The 16554-nt window shown below is 43.9% G+C and overlaps 1 pseudogene; it reads right to left on the reverse strand.

Moving 5' to 3' along the window:
* Nucleotides 1–11321: 11321 nt before the first annotated feature.
* Nucleotides 11322–13164, reverse strand: LOC147445643 (uncharacterized; annotated as a pseudogene).
* Nucleotides 13165–16554: the final 3390 nt, after the last annotated feature.

The raw sequence follows: 16554 nt of genomic DNA on the forward strand, positions 1-16554 counted from the left end.
ATGTTTCTCAAGGAGAAGAACTTCCAATGGAACAACTCGACATTGAGTATCTTGGTAGGGATACTCAATGCCAAGCTGTTCCGTTGGAGTTGTTCTTGGTAGGGAGTGGTTGCATAGCCTAGGACCATCACTGAAGCGTAGCTATGAGCACAACAGCTTGATGTTTGAATCCCATGGCGCACATGTGTTGTTGTTAGGAGAGAAGGATATACCTTCATCACCATTGATTTGTATCGCTGAGCTTATGCAGCTCGTTTCTAATAATGAAATAGATCAAGTTTTCTTGTGTTACTCACTGTCTCATTTTCTTTCTAACATTAAATCTATTGAACAATCCTCAACGCCGCATGCTTCTCTCTCATCTCTTCAACCAATTGCTAATTCTAAACAAGCAAACGTTGCTAGTGAGTTACAAAAATTATTAAAGGAATTTCAAGATGTTTTTCTTAATGATTTTCCACCAGGATTATCGCCGACACGATCGGTGCAACATAGCATCGACGTGGCTGCAGGCTGTAAACCTGTCAGTAAACCGCCTTACCGTATGAGTTATTCTGAAGCTGCTGAGGTGGAACGTCAGCTTGCTGACTACCTTAGCAGAGGGTATATACAACCCAGTTCTTCACCTCGGGCCTCTCCTATCCTATTAGTGAAGAAAAAAGACGACAGTATGCACATGTGCGTAGACTACCGTGGCTTAAATGCAGTTACGATTAAGAACAAATACCCATTGTGCCAAGTAGATGAGTTGTTTGATAAACTCACTCATGCTCACATTTTTATGAAAATAGACCTGCGATCAGTATTTCACCAAGTCCATATTCGACTTGCCGATATACCCAAAACTGCATTTCGAACACGATTTGGATACTACGAGTTCTTGGTGATGCCCTTTGGGTTAACCAATACGCCCGCAACATTCATGACACTTATGGATAGTGTCTTGAAGCCGTACTTGGGCAAATTTGTCATTGTTTTCCTCGATGAAATTCTCGTCTACAGTGCTTCTGAAGAAGAACACTTACAACATCTCAGGCAGGTGTTCGAGTTGTTACGAACAAACAAATTATATGCCAAGGAATCTAAGTGTGATTTTTTAAAAGACAAAATTCACTATTTAGGGAATGTTATTTCAGCTAATGGGTTATATATGGATCAATCCAAAGTGGATACCATCCGAAAATGGCCTTCTCCTAAAAATTTGAAAGAGTTACAGATTTTTTTGGGATTTGCAGGTTTTTACCGAAGGTTCGTTAAAAACTATGCTAATATTGCTATTCCCATGACGGATCAACTAAAAGGCAAAGGCAAAACTTTTCAGTGGGGATCCGCTCAACAGCACAATTTCGATACGCTCAAGGATGCATTAGCTACAGCTCCCATACTTGCTATTGTAGATCCTTTGAAACCATTCGTTTTGGAAACGGATGCCAATGATCGTGCTATTGGAGCAGTTCTGGTACAAGACGGATAGCCAATTGCATTTGAAAGTAAGAAGCTTGATACAGCTCAGCAGAACTACTCTGCTTATGAGCGTGAACTCTATGCAATAGTGTCTGCATTAGAAACATGGCGGCATTATCTGTATGGTGCTCAGTTTAAGATTGTGTTTGACCATGAAAGCATCAAATGGTTTACACAACAAACGGATTTGAAGGGTCGAAAAGCCAGGTGGGCCGAGATTCTTCAGGAATATGACGCCAAGCTAAGGTACGTAAAGGTCGATACAATGTGATGGCTGACGCTCTAAGTCGTATGCCGAAGATTAATTCTCTCTTGTTCACGGAACTTCGTAGTGAATTTTGGATTCTCTCAAAGGCAAATATGACCATGTTGAAGCATATTCCAAAGTGTGGAGCCATGTTCAAATGAGGGATCCTTCTCACTCCAATGATGGTAGTGTAACGTTAACCTCCACACCTAGTTCTCCTATATCGAGTGATGAACTACAACGATGGAAGCATTTCACCATCGACAATGGGTACCTACTGAAGGAGTATGAGCGGAAGTGCGATGCGAGAGAGAGTGCAAGAAGAAGAGCACGACGATATGGTGAACTCGCTCTACTGTAAATGTGTAGAGCATAATGAGTTCTTATTAGGTTTTAACAAAAGAATATGTGTACATACCTGGCGGCCCGCCCACTTACCTGGGCGACCACATTGGGCTTGATACCCCAACAACCTCCCACTTAAAGTCCAATGTGGTACTTTAAGTGTGAGAGAAGCTACTATACAAGCTAATATACAAGAGATGTAGAGAAGTGATGTACTACCCTACACCTAACTGCTTGCGAAAATGCGCAAAGCTCTCTGAGGGAAGTCCTTTTGTAAGTAGATCAACAGGATTTTCTGTGGTGTGAACTTTGACAAGTTGAAGTTTCTTATCCTCGAGCATTTCCCTGATGAAATGATACTTCACATCCACATGCTTTGTCTTTGAGTGATAAACTGGATTGCGAGCCAATTGTATAGCACTTTGACTATCACAATATAACACAGGCATCTCTTCTTTGATTCCCAAATCTGTTACTAATCGATTAAGCCAAATTGATTCTTTGCATGCCTCTGATGCTGCAACATATTCAGCCTCTGTAGTAAACTGAGTAACACAATCTCGTAATCTAGAACGCCATGATACTGCTCCACCAGCCAATGTAAAGACATACCCTGACGTAGACCTTCGGTTGTCTAAGTCACCTGCATAATCTGAGTCTGTAAAACCCTTTACACTTAGCTCCTGACTCCCATAGCATATACGCATACTCTTTGTAGCTTTCAGGTATCTCAATATTCCTTTCACTGCCTCCCAATGTTTCTTTCCTGGGTTTGACATGTATCGACTTACTACTCCCATTGCAAATGCAATGTCTGGGCTAGTAGCAATCATTGCATACATCAAACTACCCACTGCAGACGCATATGGAATCTTATCCATTTCAGCCTGTTCTTCCTCAGACACAGGACAATCTTGTTTGCTAAGTTTCACATATGGTGGCAATGGAACACTCAGTGCCTTTCCCTTCTCCATATTGAAACGTTGCAAAACCTTGTCAATATACTATGTTTGAGATAACCAAATCAACTTCTTTGATCTGTCTCTCTCAATGCGCATACCAAGTATATGACTTGCCTCACCCATGTCTTTCATGTCAAATGATTTTGCCATCTTTGACTTCAAAGCTGAAATTTCTACCAAGTGCTTGCCAGCAATCAACATGTCATCCACATACAAAATAAGGATCAGCCAACTACCATCCTTAGCCTTCTTTGTATATAGACAGTGATCGAACTCACTACGTTTGTAGCCTTGAGAAAGCATAAACTTGTGGAATTTATGGTACCATGCCCTCGGTGATTGTTTTAAGCCATAAAGACTCTTTAACAACTGGCATACCCAATCTTCCTTGCCTTTCTCAACAAACCCTTCTGGCTGCTGCATGTAAATTTCCACATCTAAATCACCATGCAAGAACGTTGTCTTGACATCCATTTGGTGCAACACCAAATCTAATATGGCAACCAATGCAAGAAAGCATCTCAATGTAGTCATCTTGGCCACCGGAGAGAAGACTTCATCAAAGTCAATGCCTTGTTCTTGCTTAAAGCCCTTGGCAACAAGCCTTGCTTTGTACTTTGGCTGACTATCATGAGCGGTGATCTTATACCTGTAAACCCATTTACAAGGTAGAGCCTTTTTGCCCTGTGGTAATTTAACTAGCTTCCATGTCTTGTTTTTATGCAGAGCTGTTATCTCTGACTGCATGGCCAATTGCCAATTCCCGGAGTCCTTCATTTGCACTGCTTCCTTGTAACATGAAGGCTCATTGCAATCAGTCAACATGACATAGTTCATAGATGGAACAAACCTATCAGGAGGTCGCATGACACGTCCAGATCTACGCACAATAGGTGGCTCAGGCTCAGCCACAACCTGTGGTTCCACTCTATCCTGTCCTTGCTCCTCTTGAGCCCTGACATTTTGTCTTGCACGTGCAGGTCCATCTTCTTGGAAGACAACTCTTCTAATCTCCTCAACTTTGTCTGGTTTAGAATGATATTTGGCTTCATTAAAGTGAAAATCATTGCTATGGATAACCTTTCTGGATTCGGGATCCCAAAGTCTGTACCCCATCTCACCAGAATTACCATAGCCTAGAAAGATGCACTTTCTACTCTTTGGCTCAAGTTTGTTCCTAAATTCCTTTGCAACGTGAGTATATGCCTCACAGCCAAAGACTCTGAGATGCTTGTATGAGGGCACCTTGCCTGACCATACCATCTCTGGCACTGAATCCTTCTGCAAAACCTTGCTAGGAGATCTATTTACAAGATGAACAGTTGTTGATACAGCTTCAGCCCAAAACGCATTTGGCAGCTGTGCATTAGACAACATACTTCTGACCTTCTCTTGTATGGTCCTATTCATCCTCTCAGCAACACCATTTTGAGGAGGATTGTAAGGAGCAGTAAGTTCACGTTTTATACCTTTTGACTCACAAAAGTCCTGAAAGGCCTTTGAAACATACTCTCCACCATTGTCAGTGCGTAAGCATTTAAGCTTCTTGCCACTCTGATTCTCCACAAGTGTCACAAACGTTTTGAAAACACTCAACGCTTCATCCTTGTGCTTGAGAAAGTAAACCCATACTTTCCTCGAGTAATTATCTATAAATGTCATAAAGTAAGAAGCTCCCCCTAGAGATAGGTTAGGCATAGGTCCACACAAATCACTATGAACAAGTGCCAACTGTGTATCTCTTCTACTGCTTCTATGCTTATGTGGCTGCTGTGTTTGCTTACCATACAGACAATGTTCACAGAATTCAAAATCATTAAATGAAAAGCCAGGCAAATAACCAGAACGAGACAAGATTTCCATTCCCTTCTTGGACATATGTCCTAACCGGCTATGCCACAAAGAAACGTTCGGCTGCTCGGTTACATTGATTACATTTTTAGAGACATTTGATACATAAATCATGTAAAGTCCTCCAGACTTTACTACATGTGCTACTGTCATAGAACCCTTGGATATCTTCCACATGTTCTGTCCAAAAGTGGTGACGTAGCCAGCATCATCAAGTAAACCTGTGCTGATCAAGCTCTTTGTAATTGCGAGAACATGTCTCACATTCTTCAGCGTGAAAGAAGAGCCATTCTGAAACTTCAATTGAACATCTCCAACACCTAAGATCTCACATGTCTGCCCATTGCCTAGCCGAACATGATCTTTAGTGGTCACATAAGAAGTAAACCACTCCTTGTTTGGAGACACATGAAGTGATGCCCCTGAGTCTATAATCCAGTCACTCAGTGCATTTCCATCAGATGCTGTAAGAAGAGCTGAGTCCATTGTATTCTTCAAGAAGTAGATGTCTCCTGACACTAGACTGTCATCCTCTGCAACAGTGTTTGTCACATTTATTTCTTGAATCTTCACTGAGGACTTGTTCTTCTCACCATGGTCTTCAGCTTTCTCTTTGCCTTTTTCTGCTTTCCATTCTCTGCAGTCTCTTTTCATGTGACCCTTCTTGCCACAATGGTAGCATTCTATGTCAGTCTTGCCTTTAGCACTGCGAGACTTGCTACGAAACTGATTCCTCTTTCCACCTTTGTCCTTTTCTTTGGTCCTTCCCCCGACAACTAAGGCTGTTCCTTTGCCTTTGTCCATTGTCTTTCTGTTGGTTTCTTCAGTGAGCAGACTGCCTTCTACACCTGCTATGGTCAAACCATCTGGAGGTGCAGAATTACTTAGAGCTGTGCGAAAAGTGTCCCAACTTTCCGGCAATGTGATCAACAGGAACATAGCTCTAACAGGTTCATCAAACTTGACACCTTGAGCTGACAACTGAATGTAGATGGTGTTGAATTCAAGTCCCTTCTTTCATCTTCAAGTCAACAAGATTCTTAAGCCAGTATACCTGTGAAGCTGCACTCTGCTTCTCATAAAGATCACTTGGCTTTGTCCATGCTTCATAAGCCGACATCTCGTCTGCTACATTGAAGTAAACGCTTTCTGCCAAAGTCAGCATAATGGTAGAAAGTGCCAATTCATCTATTTCGCTCCATTCATCTTCGTCCATATCTTCTGGTTTTATCCCCTTGAGCTTTATAGGTTTTATCTGCTTCTTTTGTACCAACACGTGCCAAATCTGCTTCTTCCACAATGGGAAATTGGTTCCATCCAGCTTCTTGATATTGTAAAGAGCAGTGTCCTATGATCCAGCCATACGCTTCACAGTAGTTTACTTTCCTGGGAAAAATTCGACAGAGTTTCCCTTGTAAACTGACCTCAAGAAAGCTTCAGATTTTGCAGAAATTTCGGCAGAGTCTCCTTTGTAAAATGGCTCTGGTGTACTAAAAAACAGACCAAAAACAGCTCAAAAAACCATTGTCTCTCTAACACTGTAAGCTGTGGGTAAACCTGTCCTGCACCTGTATTGTCTCTCACTGTCCTGTAAGCATAAACTATGACAATGCCTCAACGGCAGTAAAGCAAAGATGCAATCCCAACTGTCTAACTCACAATCAATACATCCTAGCTGTCTATCTAAGGGTGCTTGAGGGATCGCTCCAAGACCTGTATCACCGAAAGAATCTCAACATTCGAGAATCCCCCAGCTCAATAAAACCTCACTCGACCGTCAACAAAGGTTGCAGTAAAATATGACAATACATAGACTTCCCACAAAGTCATACATCCACAAATTTATGCTGTAACCGCTGCGGCGGTTGTTTGCTGCGTGACTCACAGCCAACAAACCCTCAACAGACATACATCATCTCTGACAATACATCCCATGTGGAAGTACCTGCATGTCAGGATGAAATCTGGAATATCAAGCAGCAAACACAAGCTACCTGATGAACTAGTGGACGTCGCCTACAGTCTATGTGTAGGTGCGCCCGTGTCGTATGTGACACGCCTCCAAGAACTGTGAGCCATCCTTTGTTGTGTAGACAACCACAAATCAACACTCTGGAAGTGCAGATATCCTCAGCACTTGTAGTCGTAAGCCGAAATCCCAAATTTGCAGAGTCGGATCTGCACCCGCCGAGACCACGTAGTCGAAAATGGCCTGCACAGAACTTTGTCGAAGCGGAACGGTGGTCGAGATGACCTCAGAATGAAATTTTGAGAACACCGAGCCCTTTGGGCGTTCCCGCAGGATTTGGGGCCGTGTCTTCGCCTGTCAAATCTCACTCCAATCTGAGCAGGTGACTCTGGCTACCTGCAAATGTTGCCCCGAGCCTCGATCTGAGCTCTGATTCCAGTTGAAGGAGTACGAGCAGAAGCGCGACGCGAGAGAGAGTGCAAGAAGAAGAGCACATACACAGACATTCGACGCCAAATTCTTTATGAATGTCATGATAGTCCAAGTGTAGGGCACCCGGGTATTAGAAAAACTTATGCTCTCGTACGACGACAGTTTTACTAGCCATGTATACATGGCTTTGTTCAAGCGTATGTCTTACATTGCCAAAATTGTCAAGTTAACAAAGCAGAGCGCTTGAAAGCAGGAGGACTCTTACATCCTTTGGAGATTCCCAATGGAAAATGGGAAAGCATCTCTATGGACTTTATTGTGGGTTTACCAACCACTGTACGAGGTCATGACTCGGTATGGGTGGTCGTAGACCGGTTGACTAAACTATGTAAGTTTATTCGAACCAAATCAACGGTTAAGACACCAGAACTAGCCAAGTTATTTGTGGACAATCTATACAAATTGTATGGTTTGCCAAGTAACATTGTTAGCGACCGTGATCCCAAGTTTAATAGTCACTTTTGGAGAGCTGTGTTTAAAAGATTGGATACACAACTAAACCTCAGTACAGCCGATCATCCAGAAATAGATGGTCAGACTGAATAAGTTAACCAGGTGCTAGAGGATATGCTAAGAGCATACGTCAGCAAAAACCAGTCAGACTAGGAAGAATACTTACCTATTCTTGAGTTTGCCTATAACAGTGCTAAGCATGTCACAACTGGATTTAGTCCTTTCATGCTCATGTATGGGTTTCAACCTAGGTCACCAGTTACAGTGGGGTTGGCAACCGAAAAACTCCAACAGGTTAAGGATTTTCTCCAAGACCACATGGATATGCTGAAACTCGCTCGTCAGAATGTTCGACAAGCACAGGATCGGTACAAGAAGTATGGTGATGAGAAACGTTGGCAAGTTACCTTCGAAGAAGGGAAGGAAGTATTTTCACGTGTGCCAGAACATTCAGAAAGTCTGAAACTGGGCCAATACCTAAATTATCTCCCCGATATTGTGGGCCTTTCAAAATACTCAAGCGAGTAGGTGATCGTGTCTACAAATTATTGCTACCTGCACATTCTCGTATTCATCCGGTGTTTCATGTAAGCCGTTTACGTAAGCGGTTACATGGGGGACGACAATGTCATTGACCAACAGATTTTGGTTGATTTCATTGAACCTCCTACCTTACCGCATGAACCTGAACATGTTCTCGATTATCATGAGTTGCGTACACGTCATCATGTACGTCAACAAGCTTTAATCAAGTGGAAAGACCGACCTGAGGAAGGTGCCACTTGGGAAAACATTAGTGTTCTTAAGAAGAAGTTCCCTACTTTTGTTTTCGAGGACGAAAACTCTTCTTAATACTAGAATGGTAACCTAACAAGACATAAAAGTGTCCTTTCAGGGTTTTGGGAAAAAATTCCAAAATCATAGTAGATCCACTCATTTTGAAAAATCCTTTCATGAGCTTATAATTCAATAACTACTACATATGGAAAAAATGAGAAACTTGTAATTTTTCTCATCCCTTGGTCACTACAAGCCTCCAAAGTTGATGGACCAGTGCATTTTGCCCAAAACAACAATTTCTTATGGTTGATTGCATATAAATAAGGGTGGGGATTTTTGTAGGACATGAGATAAAATGCCCCGTTAACTTCAGTGGGTTGGTGACCAAAACATATGGTTGCTTTTACCTCACCAATTTTTTTTGGGCAAAAAAATAGGTACAAAAAAGTTGCATTTTTGCCATTCTGCGGACCTATCATCAAAGTTTCTATAGTCACGCTAAATACAAATACTATATACATGTTTTCTTAGTTCTCTTTAGGCCTTTGGATTCAAAAGGAGACGTGGAGCATGTCAAAAGGATAATGAATCTCTTACAATTGGAACTTTGGGGGCAATGATAAAGTGCTAAATACAGCAAACATGAAAAAACTGGGTTTAGCATTATGACCTCTAGAAACCCATAGAAACTACTCAATATCTGGCCAAGTTTGTAGTCTATGATTAGATACGGTCACTACCTACAAAATACACACAATTGGCCTAAGAAACTAGCAATATTGAGAAAGTTATACTTGCTACTTTAACATGTATTGTATTTTTCAACAATCAAAAAACTAAACCATCATCATATACTATGCTATATAGCATATTAGGTCCCCCAAAACTTGACAAGGAAGATTAGCTTTATGTTATACATTACACTTACACAATCAAAATTGAATTTGGATATCAAGAAAGCCACCAAAAAAATCATAAAAGTGCTAATTTTGGCCAAAAAACACGATTATGCAATTCTTGTAAATTGGTCATAACTTTCAAGTTTAATACTTAGCTCTCGCTACAAGCATCAAAACATGTCGAGAACTATGAAGGCCTAACCTCTAGCCATCTAAACCTCACAAACATGAAGTTTAGAGTGGTATAGTTTCCAAAAATTGAAAAAAAAGCCAAAAATAGGACCCATTTTTTCACACAGTTTAGGTTCAAAAATGTTGTGCAAGAGTAAGGTTAATGGTGAGATTGATACTTAAAAAAAAATGCTAAGTTTTTTTCAGCTCATAAGGCAACTTTGTGGATATATAGCACCTAGAAATTCATTTTCATACTCTTCAAATAATTCAAGCAAAATGGTCACTTAACAGGACACAAAAGTGTCCAAGGACATAAAAGTGTCCTGTTACCATTCTAGTGTTAAGGGGGGAGTAATGTCAAGACACCGGTAAGGCCGGACTAGACAAGGGCAAGGCCAGGCTAGGCAGTGTGGAAAGGGAGTCCAACTAGGGCAAAGGGCTAGGGGCTATGCTATATAGTGGGTGGTTGGGTGGTGGACTCCTAGGTTCTAGTTCCCCTTGTCTAACACGTAGTCTGCAGACCACCGTGTGGTGCTCGCCGGGCTACGGCCCTCTGATGGGAGTCCTTTGGCATGGCGGCGCGCACCTGTCAAGCACGCCCTCGTGGAAATTGATGCAGGGTGGAATTCTTCCCCCCTCCTACAAGCGGCCTTGCACACATGCCGAAACCTTTGACCTCCGTGTCGTCTGCTAAGCGTCCATGCTCACGTAGTTCTACTGTGGCGGCTTCTTCTCCTCATGCAAGACATGCAAAAGCTCCCCCAATTGAGGACCACACCCTCCATAACGAGAGAGAGAGAGAGAGAGAGAGAGAGAGAGAGAGAGAGAGAGAGAGAGAGAGAGAGAGAGAGAGAGAGAGAGAGAGAGAGAGAGAGAGAGAGAGAGAGAAAAGAGAGCGATGCACTTCACCATGCAAGGCCATTTTCCACCTTCCTCCGTAGCTCCCTCTTCCACTGAGCTCTGATATAAATGTAGAACCCTGGGAATTGCCGTGAACGATCCTCCACCCAAACACCCTTTTATAGCCCCTCGGCTTGCAGGATCCCTTCTCCACTGGGCAGCCGGCCCTTGGCCAAAGTCCTTGACCTCCAGGGTGGCCCTTGGCTGAGAGAGAGAGAGAGAGAGAGAGAGAGAGAGAGAGAGAGAGAGAGAGAGAGAGAGAGAGAGAGAGAGAGAGAGAGAGAGAGAGAGAGAGAGAGAGAGAGAGAGAGAGAGAGAGAGACGTGGCATGCACCAACTGTAGCACCATGCCACGCTGCTTAGCCGGAGCTCCACAGTCAGCCTCAACTAGAGCCACCGTCAATGCAGAAGCCTTGGCGATGCTGCTTAGCCTTACCTCCATCGTCAAGCCCAACAAAGCCACACACGCAGTCACCGCAGCCACAACTCCCGTAGCCAGTGCAGTTTTCACCACGCTGCTTACCTTTAGCACCATCGTTAGACCTCTGTGTGTGTGTGTGTGTGTGTGTGTGTGTGTGTGTGAGAGAGAGAGAGAGAGAGAGAGAGAGAGAGAGAGAGAGTGGGTATTCGAGGCTGCATGTGGAGAGCTGCCACGACTTCTGAAAGAGAGAGAGAGAGAGAGAAAGAGAGAGAGAGAGAGAGAGAGAGAGAGAGAGAGAGAGAGAGAGAGAGAGAGAGAGAGAGAGAGAGAGAGAGAGAGAGAGAGAGAGAGAGAGCTCACTGCTTCACTGCGTAGCCCCGCTTTCACTACCCCTGGCGTGCACCAACTCCAGCCACTGCCCAAGCCCTTGGCGTTGCCGCTTAGCCTTGCTCTCAATACACCCGACATGCACCAACTGCAGCCGCTGTCAAGCCCCAACTCCAACCATCACGAAGCAGTTGCAGACCAACTGGAAGCCCCTGGCGCGCACCAACTGCAGTCGCTGACAACTACAACTGCGGCAAGTGTGGACGTTGCATGCAACGCATCCATAGAGAGGAGCTCCCACACTTGCAACTCCCGCAGCCAGAGAGGTTCGTGCAGCTAGAGACAGACACAATGCAGCCAATGTGTGGGAGAGAGGGATCGTTAGATGTTCATAGTGCAGCCAGAGAGAGAGAGAGAGAGAGAGAGAGAGAGAGAGAGAGAGAGAGAGAGAGAGAGAGAGAGAGAGAGAGAGAGAGAGAGAGAGAGAGAGAGAGAGAGAGAGAGAGAGAGAGAGAGAGAGAGAGTGCATTGTTTGTTTGTCTAGAACGTGTTGTGTGTGTGTGTGTGTGTGTGTGTGTGTGTGTGTGAGAGAGAGAGAGAGAGAGAGAGAGAGAGAGAGAGAGAGAGAGAGAGAGAGAGAGAGAGAGAGAGAGAGAGAGAGAGAGAGAGAGAGAGAGAGATTTCTTGCTCATTGCAGGTGTGTCGTCAGGTCGTGGTTCTGTAGCAACGCCCTCAGCTAGGTCAAGCAACAACAACGTTCTCAGTCCGTTCAGCTAGGGAGAGAAAGTTATTTTAGTTATGTTTCAATTTTAGTTCATTTATTTAAATATTGTTTTGGTTTTTTTCATTCAAAGAGAAGTAAAAGACACACAGAGAGAGAGAGAGAGAGAGAGAGAGAGAGAGAGAGAGAGAGAGAGAGAGAGAGAGAGAGAGAGAGAGAGAGAGAGAGAGAGAGAGAGAGAGAGAGAGAGAGAGAGAGAGAGAGATAGATAGATAGATAGATAGATAGATAGATAGATAGATGTCATTATCGTCCTCGGAGGTCAAACATGACCTATGGGACCAAGAAAACATACATGGTGCCTCTTACCAAGAGGGTACATTGGAGCATGACTAGATGCGGATACAACAAAGTTGTGAACTACGTCACTTAGGGAGTGGGGGAGGGTGGTATGGGAGTCCTTGGAACTCGAAATTCCTCAATAATGGCCTTGCCACCTCGATAGACAGCCCATTTACCTGCTGCTCGAGCATCACGCACCTTTTGGAGTTCTTGTTTCTTGATTTTGAGTTGGGGGGGGTCAAGGCCTCGCTGATCCAGATTTTGGAGCCCTTGAGTAGTCGAGCTTGTTGTAAAAGGTCTTTGCGAGCCTCTTTGTTTTTGAAGACGAGGGTGCCTTGGTTGTTGTGGTGGTGATGATGGACCTTCTCGATTCTGTTGGGATCAAACTCGGTCGGGTGAAGGGCTTGGTTGAGCTTGGCTAAGGTGGAAGTGCAATCATCGTCCTCCCACCAAGTAGAGGGTAAGCCCCCGATGCGGAGGATAGCGCCAAACCTCTTTGTCGTTGACGTTCTTGAATGCATTCTTCTACCTTGGAAGATACGACGGTGGTTGCTTCATTGACTTGAGTGGCAAGATTTGCCATACTTGCGGTGAGCGTGTGCTCAACTTCCTTTGCTTGGGCAAGGATATGCTCGGTGTCGATTGCTTTTGTGACTCCAAGAGGGTAAGGAGGGCCTCAAGACACCCCTTGAGTTCGGTGTTTTCATCTCTGAGTTCTCGGAGTTAGCGCTCGTAGGAGGTCTGTCGGATCCACTCTTGGAGTGGGCACAAAGAGGTGTGTCGGCTTGATTGGTGTGGAGGACTTCTCTCGCTGCATCTTGTGGGAATGAGTCCTTGGATGTGGGGTAAGCCTTAGTGGGCAAGCTTGGAAGAAGGTTCAAAGTGTCGAGGAAGGCTAAGTCGGCAGGCGGCGCGAGGAAGGAGAGAGAAGCTCAGATTGGCGAGGAAAGCAGAGCCGGTAGGCAGCACATGGAGATTAGCACGCCAAACACCGACCTGTGCTGTTGCAACAGTGATGCGATAAGCAGGTTGTTGTCTGGCGACGTGGAGGAGGGCTTATGTATGTTGTCTGGCACAGAGAGAGAGAGAGAGAGAGAGAGAGAGAGAGAGAGATAGATAGATAGATAGTTCTATTATCGTCCTGGGAGGTCAAATATGACCTATGGGACCAAATGAACATGTCACGTGGTGTGAGTGGAGTTCATAAGTGACTCTCGATGCTCAAAAATGGCTGAAATGAGCGTCGCAATAGAGAGTCCACATCGTGGTTGGGAGAGGAAGGTATGTAGGGAGAGCTCATGGCTGAATATATGGGGAAAAGAGGACCTAATGTGGTCAAAAGCTGAGCACTCAAGTAGTGTGTGGTACTCACTCTCTCGCACTTGACGAGGGCATAAGGTGCAAAGTCGATGACACTCCTCGCCAGTGCCCCAACGTCCTGTCTCGCAGCGTAGAGAATGGGAGCTAAGACGAATGGAGGCAATGGTGCGGATCGCACTCAACGGGATGGGCTCAAGGATGTAGGAATGGGTTCGGTTACCTCGTTCCGAGAAGAAGAGAGATTTGTAGTTTGGGGCAACGTGTGTGGTGTAATGGCTGAAGCGAGAACCTCCAGATTTCTCCCAAGCCATGATACATTGGCGTTGTAAGAAGGCCTCATTAACTTGGGAGTCGATCGACGCATCCTTGACCAAGTGACATGCATCCCATCTTCCAAACCATTTCTTGATATCAAGCATCCACCCCGAACTTAGTATTTTGCTCTTGCATGTCTTTTGAACCTTTTGACTTGCTTCATATGCGATTCTAGGAAGTCGATGCAAAGGGCTACGTTGTGTCTTACGCATGTACTCCACAACCCTTTCCATGCCCAAGACCTCAATGGGAAGCGATCCGGACTCAAGAAGTAAGAGCATGTAGGGTGTTTGTGTCTTGACTTGGAGAAAGTTGGTGAGAAAACGCTTTTGGACATTCTCAAACTCTTTCCAAGTAGACTTCCCGATGCTTCCACCCCACACCTCCACTCCATAAAGAAGCACCGGTGTCACCAATGTGTCAAAGAGGTACTTTTTGAGAGCCCAACACTTGATCTCTCCTGCATTGCACATGTTCTCAAATGCATAATAAGCCCTCTTTCCGGCTTCCAAGCGACGCATTGCACAATCCTTCCATTTATGATTGGATGGAACCTCAAGGCCAAGGTACTTGAAGTGATCTACCACTTCAAGTTTCTCATTGTTGTATACAATGCATGGATTTTCGTCATTGAGGGTCTTTACAAGCATAACCTTGGTTTTGGATCCATTCACGATCAGCCCGCTATGTAGGCAAAAGCGTTCCAAGACACTCATAAGCTTTTGTGCATCTTCTAAGGTATGTGCCAAGAGCACTACATCATCGGCATAAAGCAAAAGCATGATCACCGCATTTCCAATCTTAACCTCTTCTATGCCTTCTTGCTGCATAAAATCAAGAACCATGTATTCCAATTCATCAATGAGTAGCCCAAAGAGGGTTGGGGAAAGTGGGCATCCTTGTTTGACACCAATAGTGCTTGCAAAAAATTCTGAAATTCCATCTCCCATACGTAATCGACATATCACTTTTTGGTAGATGCGAAAGACTGCATGCATAAATTCTCTCGGCACTTGAAGGCTTTGCATACGTCTCCAAAGATTTCCTCGCGGTACCATGTCAAAAGCTTTCTTGAAATCCACAAAGCAACAATACAACTTTTTTCCTTTCAATCGAGACGCTTCCATAAGAACTCGAAGAGTGACAAGGTGATCAATAGTGCTATGATGCTTTCGAAAACCTGCTTGGCCAAGCGCACGTTTGCCATTCTTTTCAGCCCATTCACTTATCTTCATCTCCATGATACATCCAAATAACTTTGCCATCAAAGAACCAACCATTATAGTGCGATAGTTGTTCACATTGTTTACATCTCCTCCTTTGTGCAAAGGTTTGATCCAATTTGCACTCCAATCATGAGGCATGCCATACTGAAGTGCAAGGTTAAACATATCGCATATCCAATATCGTGTTTTCTTGCTTGTCCATTTAATCATTTCAGCCTTGACACCTTGAAGGTCACCTGCCTTGCGAGTAGCAAGTTTCTCAAGCGCGCGGCATACATCTTCAATGGTAAAGAAGGGAGACATAAATGGAAGGGAGCTACAACCCTCCATCTTATCAACATTGGGTTGCTCATAGAGGTTCTTACAATGCATATACATATCCTCAAGAGTCAAGTCACCAAAGCTCTCAACGCGCTTGCCTTTTAGATTTTGCCAAAACTTGCCACATGCATGTGCTTTCTCTTGTGCTAAAAGAAGTTGTTTTTCGACTTCCCACCTTCTCCTCTTCTTTTGAACAAGTGCTTTGTATGTGTGTGAACATTCCAAGTAAACTTCCTTGTCTTTGATTGCATCCAATCTTAGCAAGTGTTTTCGGGCTTGACTACATTCCATGTCAAACCATTTCTTCTTGGTGCTACCCTTCTTAGACCTTTTGCAAGACATGTGTTTCACCGAAAAGCATTCCTTCGCACAAGAGAAAATTACTTCTTTGAAAACTTTCCACTTGCATTCTAATGTTGGGCTCCCTTGATGCTCTATCATGCTTAACATTTGGTCCACCATATCAGCATATATAAGTGCTCGTTTGAAGTCTAGACGTAGGTACAAATGATTCACATCATGATTGGAGGCTACATGCTCGGGCCGTTTACCACACTTGAGGTCAATACATAACATCCTATGATCCGATTCCGGATTCCATTCACCAAGTGTAAAGCTTTGTATGCATTCTAGAGTGGCTTCTGAGAACAACATATAGTCAATCACGCTAGCACCATTGTGCTTTCTACATGTAAAGTCATTGGTGCCTTGCCATAGAGATACACCATTTGCAATGAGCATTCCGGTACTATTGCACATATGTAGAAGTGACTTTCCATAGTGATCCACTTCTTTTGCATCATTAGAACTTCGATTATACATGTATGAGTCATCCACTCTTCTTGATACATGCGGCATGTCAACTTGTTGTGTGTCGTGTTGTAACATATTTGTGCGAGCATTCATGTCTCCAAAAACAATGACTTCACCTTGATTCTTGTAATAAGCAATGTCTTCCTCTAGTTCAACAAAGGGCTGATCTCTATCCATATTCAAGCGAGCATAAAAGTTGGAGTCATAGTGAG

The sequence above is a fragment of the Adiantum capillus-veneris genome, chromosome 12 (genome assembly GCF_014529385.1).
Source record: "Adiantum capillus-veneris isolate H3 chromosome 12, ASM1452938v2, whole genome shotgun sequence".
NCBI lineage: Eukaryota > Viridiplantae > Streptophyta > Polypodiopsida > Polypodiales > Pteridaceae > Adiantum > Adiantum capillus-veneris.